This window comes from Amaranthus tricolor, chromosome 2, assembly GCF_026212465.1.
Source record: "Amaranthus tricolor cultivar Red isolate AtriRed21 chromosome 2, ASM2621246v1, whole genome shotgun sequence".
NCBI lineage: Eukaryota > Viridiplantae > Streptophyta > Magnoliopsida > Caryophyllales > Amaranthaceae > Amaranthus > Amaranthus tricolor.
In genome coordinates, this window is record NC_080048.1 from 16,900,517 (window position 1) to 16,907,163 (window position 6,647).

General features: G+C 33.1%; 1 long non-coding RNA gene across 1 annotated transcript; it reads left to right on the forward strand.

Annotated features, from left to right (window-relative positions):
- Positions 1-1,196: 1,196 nt before the first annotated feature.
- On the forward strand, positions 1,197-4,981 carry LOC130805862 (uncharacterized). The gene is made up of 3 exons (XR_009040227.1): positions 1,197-1,292; positions 3,652-4,400; positions 4,484-4,981. It is a non-coding gene; the product is annotated as an uncharacterized LOC130805862 (long non-coding RNA).
- The last annotated feature ends 1,666 nt before the right edge of the window (positions 4,982-6,647 follow it).

Sequence of the window (6,647 nt, forward strand, 5' to 3'; positions counted from 1 at the left end):
GTCTTTTATATTTGATTTTTAATTATATATTTAGACAATTGTTTTTACATTCTAATAATTATTTTGTATTTGAATTTCATGAAATCGAACAAGTGTTTGTAATACGATAATAAATTGCTTACAAAAATACAAAAAGACTCGAAAAAGGTTCAATTTTGACAAATGAAAGAGGCTTTGTATAAGACCCATTAAGGACCCTTTCAGATCCGTAGGGTCCGGGTCTGGGTCTGAAAATTCTGGACCCTAAGGGTCCGGATCCGGGTCTAGATCCAAAAAAATAAAAGGGTCCGGGTCTGGCCAGACCCGCCCCATGACCATCCCTAGTCATATGTAGGCGATTTCTCGTACTGTTCCCACCTTTTCTAAACCATTGTCGTAAGTCGTCGCACGTCCACCGCTCTTTTTTATTAGAAGAGACAAAAAATTGTTCGAATTATTAGAGCCACGAGATTGGATAAATTATTTCTTAATTACAAGTTAGTAATTTAATTTTATAATAATATTAATGTTATTCTAATTTTTAGCTTGTATTAATGTAGTAAACTCAAATGTGATTTTTTGATGAGTGTTAGTTAATCATTTAAATGTTTTTATTTGTTATATGTTTAATTTTTGAATGTAATATCTTCAGCCTACCCAATGTATCCCGCTAATAGAAAAAACTATGGACTGGGTCTGGAGAGGGAAAGACGGCGGCAACTCATACCCATAAAGGAGAGCGCGACCAAAGAAGTCCCCCGGCTCGAGACGATAAAGAGACGTAACTACACGGGAAAGATAACTTAAATGCCTGTAAATAAATAAATAAGTAGAACGAACTACAAAAAAGAAACAAAAGCTAATAATAATAGAAACGAGATAAGCATGAGGGCAAAAACACCAAAAGATGTTCTTGAATGTACTGTGTGTATATATATTTGCTTTATTTTTAATCACAATTTATTAGCCTCCTGTCTCCCCCATGATCAAGGTGGGAAATAATATATTTGCTTTTTTTTAATAAAGAAAATCATTACTGTTGAAGATTATTCTCATGAATCTTATTGCAAAAATTTGAAGCATGGATTAAAAAAATGTAGTCGTTACCCAAAATTTGAAACAATTATTGCAAAAAAGTAGTCGTTAATCAAAATTTGAAATATAGGAGTATAAAATAAGAACCCTAGCCTCTCCTCTAAGGACATTCATGTGCCGTCTGTCCGTCTCTTCGCTTCCATTCCCTTCTCCGGCCACCGTCTGCTCGTAGGCCACTTGTTCTCTCATCAGTCTCTTCGTTCGACCATCTGATTAATGTATGGTTTTTCTATCTCGATCTCTCTTTCTCCATCTGTTTGATTGATTCGCCATCATCATGATACATCTTCTCGCTTACTGTTATTAATGAAGATGATTCCATTTATCATTTTTGCCCTTTTTATTCATGGTTTGTAATTTGCTGTTATTATTTATCTTCATATATAATCCGTTGCATTTATGTTGAACAATTTTGAATTTTTTGGTTACATCAGTATGTTTTAATTGAACTTTCGGTCTTCATTTTGAATGTATAAATGTTAATCTAAGCTATGCGTGTGTGAAGATTTAGGCAATGGATTTGAAAATTCTTTTTTTTTTTCAATAAAAATCTCAAAATTAATGGTTCTGCTGCTTAAAACTTAAGTTATGATTTCTTTGATGTAATCGGAATCGGTTTTTGGATGTTAAATATTACTGACTTTATAAAACTTAAAAGGGTAATTGATTCATTGATGGAATTGGTTCTTTGGTTGTTACATCTTTCCCTGTTGCTTTTTTTTAGTGACTTTTTTCTTTGAACTCATTTTTCTTGAATAGGTTTTCATCACCTAATTTGTTTTATTTTATTTGTTACGAAATAGATTTTTTGTAGAAATTATAACAGGTGTTCGTTTTGATGAATTTTGTTGTAGTTGTTGTTTTATACATTGCCTTGAATTGGTAGGTAAATGATGAATTTTATTGATTTACATTCGACAATTATTGCTAGGTAAATTGGTAGGTTTTCATCATCAGAATTTTTTGTTTGTCCTCCCAAAGATCAATGAATGAGAAAATCAAAACCGGCTTAAACCAAATTAAAACAACGCTAATGAAAAGTAATTTGTAAATATTGAAGCAACGGATATAATTAATTAAAAAAAACTAAGTTAGGATTAGTCCAAGGTGAAATGAGAGCTATATTAAAGTTTGATGAACCAATTAAAGTTTCAATGAAAATGACTATGTTTAAAGGAATTAAAATGCAAACAATCGACACAAGTATAATTTAAGGAGGTTCACCCAATACAGGCTATGTCTTTCGACGTGTATAGTATCTTTGTTTAAACTATAACAATGGAGTTTCAGCAACTCTTACAACGAAGATTGCAATTGACTAAGAGATTATATGGCTATGTGTTTAGGCTAGGAGTTTGTATATGATGATTACAAATGTGCATATGAGCTCCCTATTTATAGAGGTAATGACATTAATGAGATTCCATACTTCAAGCTATGAATAAATGACATAATAATCAGCTTCAAGAACTTAAACAGACACGAAAGAATCGATGTATAGCCCCTACACAGGTTGTTCGTTCGAGCTATAGCTCTCATTATGTTTGGCACTTAAGGATAAATAGAGCTATTACATTATAATTTTCCATCATTTATATGAATTTACTAGAGTGTTGTAGCACACTTCTTGTGGTGACTTGAATTTCAAGGTGGTATGAGGTGAGCGGCTGATCAAATAACATGTCGTAGCCACCATTTTGGCCCAGAAGTGCTTCCCTAGTTTTTCTTGGTTTAGCATGCAACGTGCCCTTTCCAACAACGTTCTATTCATCCACTCCGCAATACCATTTTGTTGTGAGATCAAACTTTTGGGTCCAATTTTTTTAAGGTGGTGTTATCCTTTTGAAAGTCACATGGGTGTTTTACAAAACAAGGTGAAGAACCCAACACAATCCGAGGAGAGTATAGGCACTGTGAGCGATGAGATTAGTAACTTTATAGCCGAGTATTTGGCCATGGCAAAGCCTATATGACTTCCCACCTCTCGATATGATAGAAGGCTTGAGGGAAAAGGAACAATTGGCTCCAAATCAGTCACACCTCCTCGAGATAGCCTTCTAGAAGCACACTTGTATGTGTTGCATCATATTTCGGAAATTCATCCTTTTTTGAGTGATCATCTTGATATATTGCATGCAAAACATCCTTCTAAAGGGGATAAGGCATTGATGCAGTTGCATAACAAGACGTTTATTAATTGGTTTCATAATCGAGTAATATGCGAAGAACTCAAGGGTGTATCCGAAAGTCTTAAGTGGTTAGCTTTTGGTCCTCGTGATGATGTCAACAAATATGAGGGTTACGATGTCAATGGCTTCACATTTATGAATGAAGGTCAAGACAAGAAGTCATCTTATCTACAGAATAGTGGGGTTTCTAATTTGGCGTCTTCTACATTTTACGCGAGTGCCAAGGATCAAGCGCCGATTGATGCTAAATTGGTATACTATGGGTGGGTATATGAAATATGGAAGCTTTACTACTCTACTTTCACTATTGGTCTTTTCAAATGTAAGTGGTTAGATAATAATCGACGATGCATAAAAAATGATGACCCTTGTGGATTCACTCTTGTAGACTTAGCTCGTTTGCGTGATAGTGAGAAGCCATTCATACTAGCCACACAAGCTAAGCAAGTATATTCTACATTGTAGACCCGTCTGATAAAAAAATGGTCTATTGTTGTACCGGAAAAAAGAAGCATCCTTGGTATAGGTGATGTTGAGGATGAGGAAGAATATGAAGCTTTTGCAGACTCCTCGCCCTTTATCAATCCAAAATCAGTGGATCAAGATAATGTAGATGTTGGTTATATGCATGTAGATCACATGAAAGAAATACATTTGAATTAAGTGATTCACAAGGTATGAATTTTAAGCTTTTAAAAGTTTTTTGGCATTTTCGCGCAACTTGGTTTGTTTTGTATGAAACTTTGCACACAAAACTATTTGGTATATATTATTGTGTTGAACGTAATAGGATTGTAAATCATAGTCATCTTCTTAATATTACTTGGTAAGTTGCGATTTTAAGCTTTTTAAAGTTTTTTTTGGCACTTTCGCGAATAAAAGCTCAAACTTGGTTTGTTTTGCATGAAACTTTGCACACAACACTATTTAGTATATATTATTGGGCGAGGTCTTACGAAAAACCTCAAAGTCACAGAACCCATGCATTTGGAATACAATGCATTGGGTCAACCCTGCAGAAAATGGCGTAGGCAATATGGAAAACAAGTGGGATTATGTATCCGCAAGATTTCCATATTACACGCATGAAACGAGCTTCCAGAGGATTTGAAGAACTCTCTATGGAATGATACTGTGGTAAGAACCTTTACTATTTTTATTCATTTAGTTTCATTTTAAAATTAATTTAATTGACAGTAATAAATAATTTTTTTTTGTAGAATCTTTTTCACATCTAGAGCGATGAGAAGAAGAATGTGTTTCTTTCATCTATTGCTGAAAGATTCAGAGATTTCAAATCCAAGCTAGTAACTGGTTTCTTTCGCGCATAAAGTAGTTCAACTTGGTTTGTTTTGCCCGAAACTTGGCACATAACACTATTTCGTATATATAATTGTCTTGAAGTGGTTAGAATTGTAAATCATAGTCATATGCTAGAAATTATGTGTTAAGTTGCGAATTTGTACGTTTTTAATCTTTTTTGGAACATTCGCGCATAAAGTAGGTCACAAACTTGTTTTGTTTTACACAAAACATGGCACACAACACTATTTGCTATATATTATTGTGTTGAAGTGGTTAGAATTATAAATCACAGTCATACGCTAGAAATTACGTGTTAAGTTGTGATTTTTTGCGTTTTTACGCATTTTTGGCATTTTTGCGCTTAAAATAGCTCAAACTCGGCTTGTTTTGCATGAAACTTAGCACACAACACTATTTGGTATATATTATTGTGTTGAAGTGGTTAGAATTGTAAATCATAGTCATACGCTAAAAATTACGTATTAAGTTGCGATTTTATGCGTTATTAAGCTTTTTTGGCACTTTTGCGCATAAAGTAGCTCAAACTTGGTTTGTTTTGCACGAAAATTAGCTCACAACACTATTTGCTATATATTATTGTGTTGATGTGGTTAGAATTGTAAATCAAAGTCATATGCTAAAAATTATGTGTTAAGCTGCGATTTTATGTGTTTTTAAGTTTTTTGGCACTTTCGCACATAAAGTAGTTCAACTTGGTTTGTTTTTCACGAAACTTAGCACACAACACTATTTGGTATATATTATTGTCTTGAAGTGGTTAGAATTGTAAATCATAGTCATATGCTAAAAATTATGTCTTAAGTTGCGATTTTATCCGTTTTTAAGCTTTTTTGGCACTTTTGCGCATAAAATAGCTTAAACTTGGTTTGTTTTGCACGAAACTTGGCACACAACACTATTTGCTATATATTATTGTGTTGATTTATTTAGAATTGTAAATCATAGTCATATTCTAGAAATTACGTGTTAAGTTGCGATTTTTTGCATTTTAAAGATTTTTTTGCATTTTCGCGCATAAAATAGCTCAAACTTGGTTTGTTTTGCACGAAAGTTAGCACACAACACTATTTTCTATATAATAATTTGTTGAAGTGGTGATAATTGTAAATCATAGTCATATGCTAGAAATTACGTGTTAAGTTGTGATTTTAAGCGTTTTAAAGCTTTTTTGGCACTTTCGCGCATAAAGTAGCTCAACTTGATTTGTTTTGCACGAAACATGGCATACAACACTATTTGGTATATATTATTGTCTTGAAGTGGTTAGAATTGTAAAAATCATAGTCATATGCTAGAAATTACGTGTTAAGTTGCGATTTATTGTGTTTTTAAGGTTTTTTGGCACTTTCGCGCATAAAGTAGCTCAACTTGGTTTGTTTTGCACGAAACTTGGCACACAACACTATTTGCTATATTTTATTGTGTTAAGTGGTTAGAATTAAATCATAATCATATGCTAGAAATTACATGTTAAGTTGCGATTTTATGTGTTTTAAACTTTTTTGGCAATTTCGCGCATAAAGTAGTTCAAACTTAGTTAGTTTTGCACGAAACATGTCACACTACACTATTTGGTATATATTATTGTGTTGAAGTGGATAGAATTGTAAATAATAGTCATATGCTAAAAATTACGTGTTAAGTTGCGATTTTATGCGTTTTTAAGCTTTTTTGGCACTTTTGTGCATAAAGTAGCTTAAACTTGGTTTGTTTTGCACGAAACTTGGCACACAACACTATTTGCTACATTTTATTGTGTTGAAGTGGTTAGAATTGTAAATCATAGTTATATGCTAGAAATTACGTGTTAAGTTGCGATTTTTTTTACGTTTTTAAGCTTTTTTGTCAATTTCGCGCATAAAGTAGCTCAAACTTGGTTTGTTTTGCACGAAACTTAGCACACAACACTATTTGGTATATATTATTGTGTTGAAGTGCTTAGAATTGTAAATCATAGTCATATGTTAGAAATTACGTTTTAAGTCGCGATTTTATGTGTTTTTAAGCTTTTTCGGCACTTTCGCGCATAAAGTAGCTCATCTTGGTCTTTTTTGCATG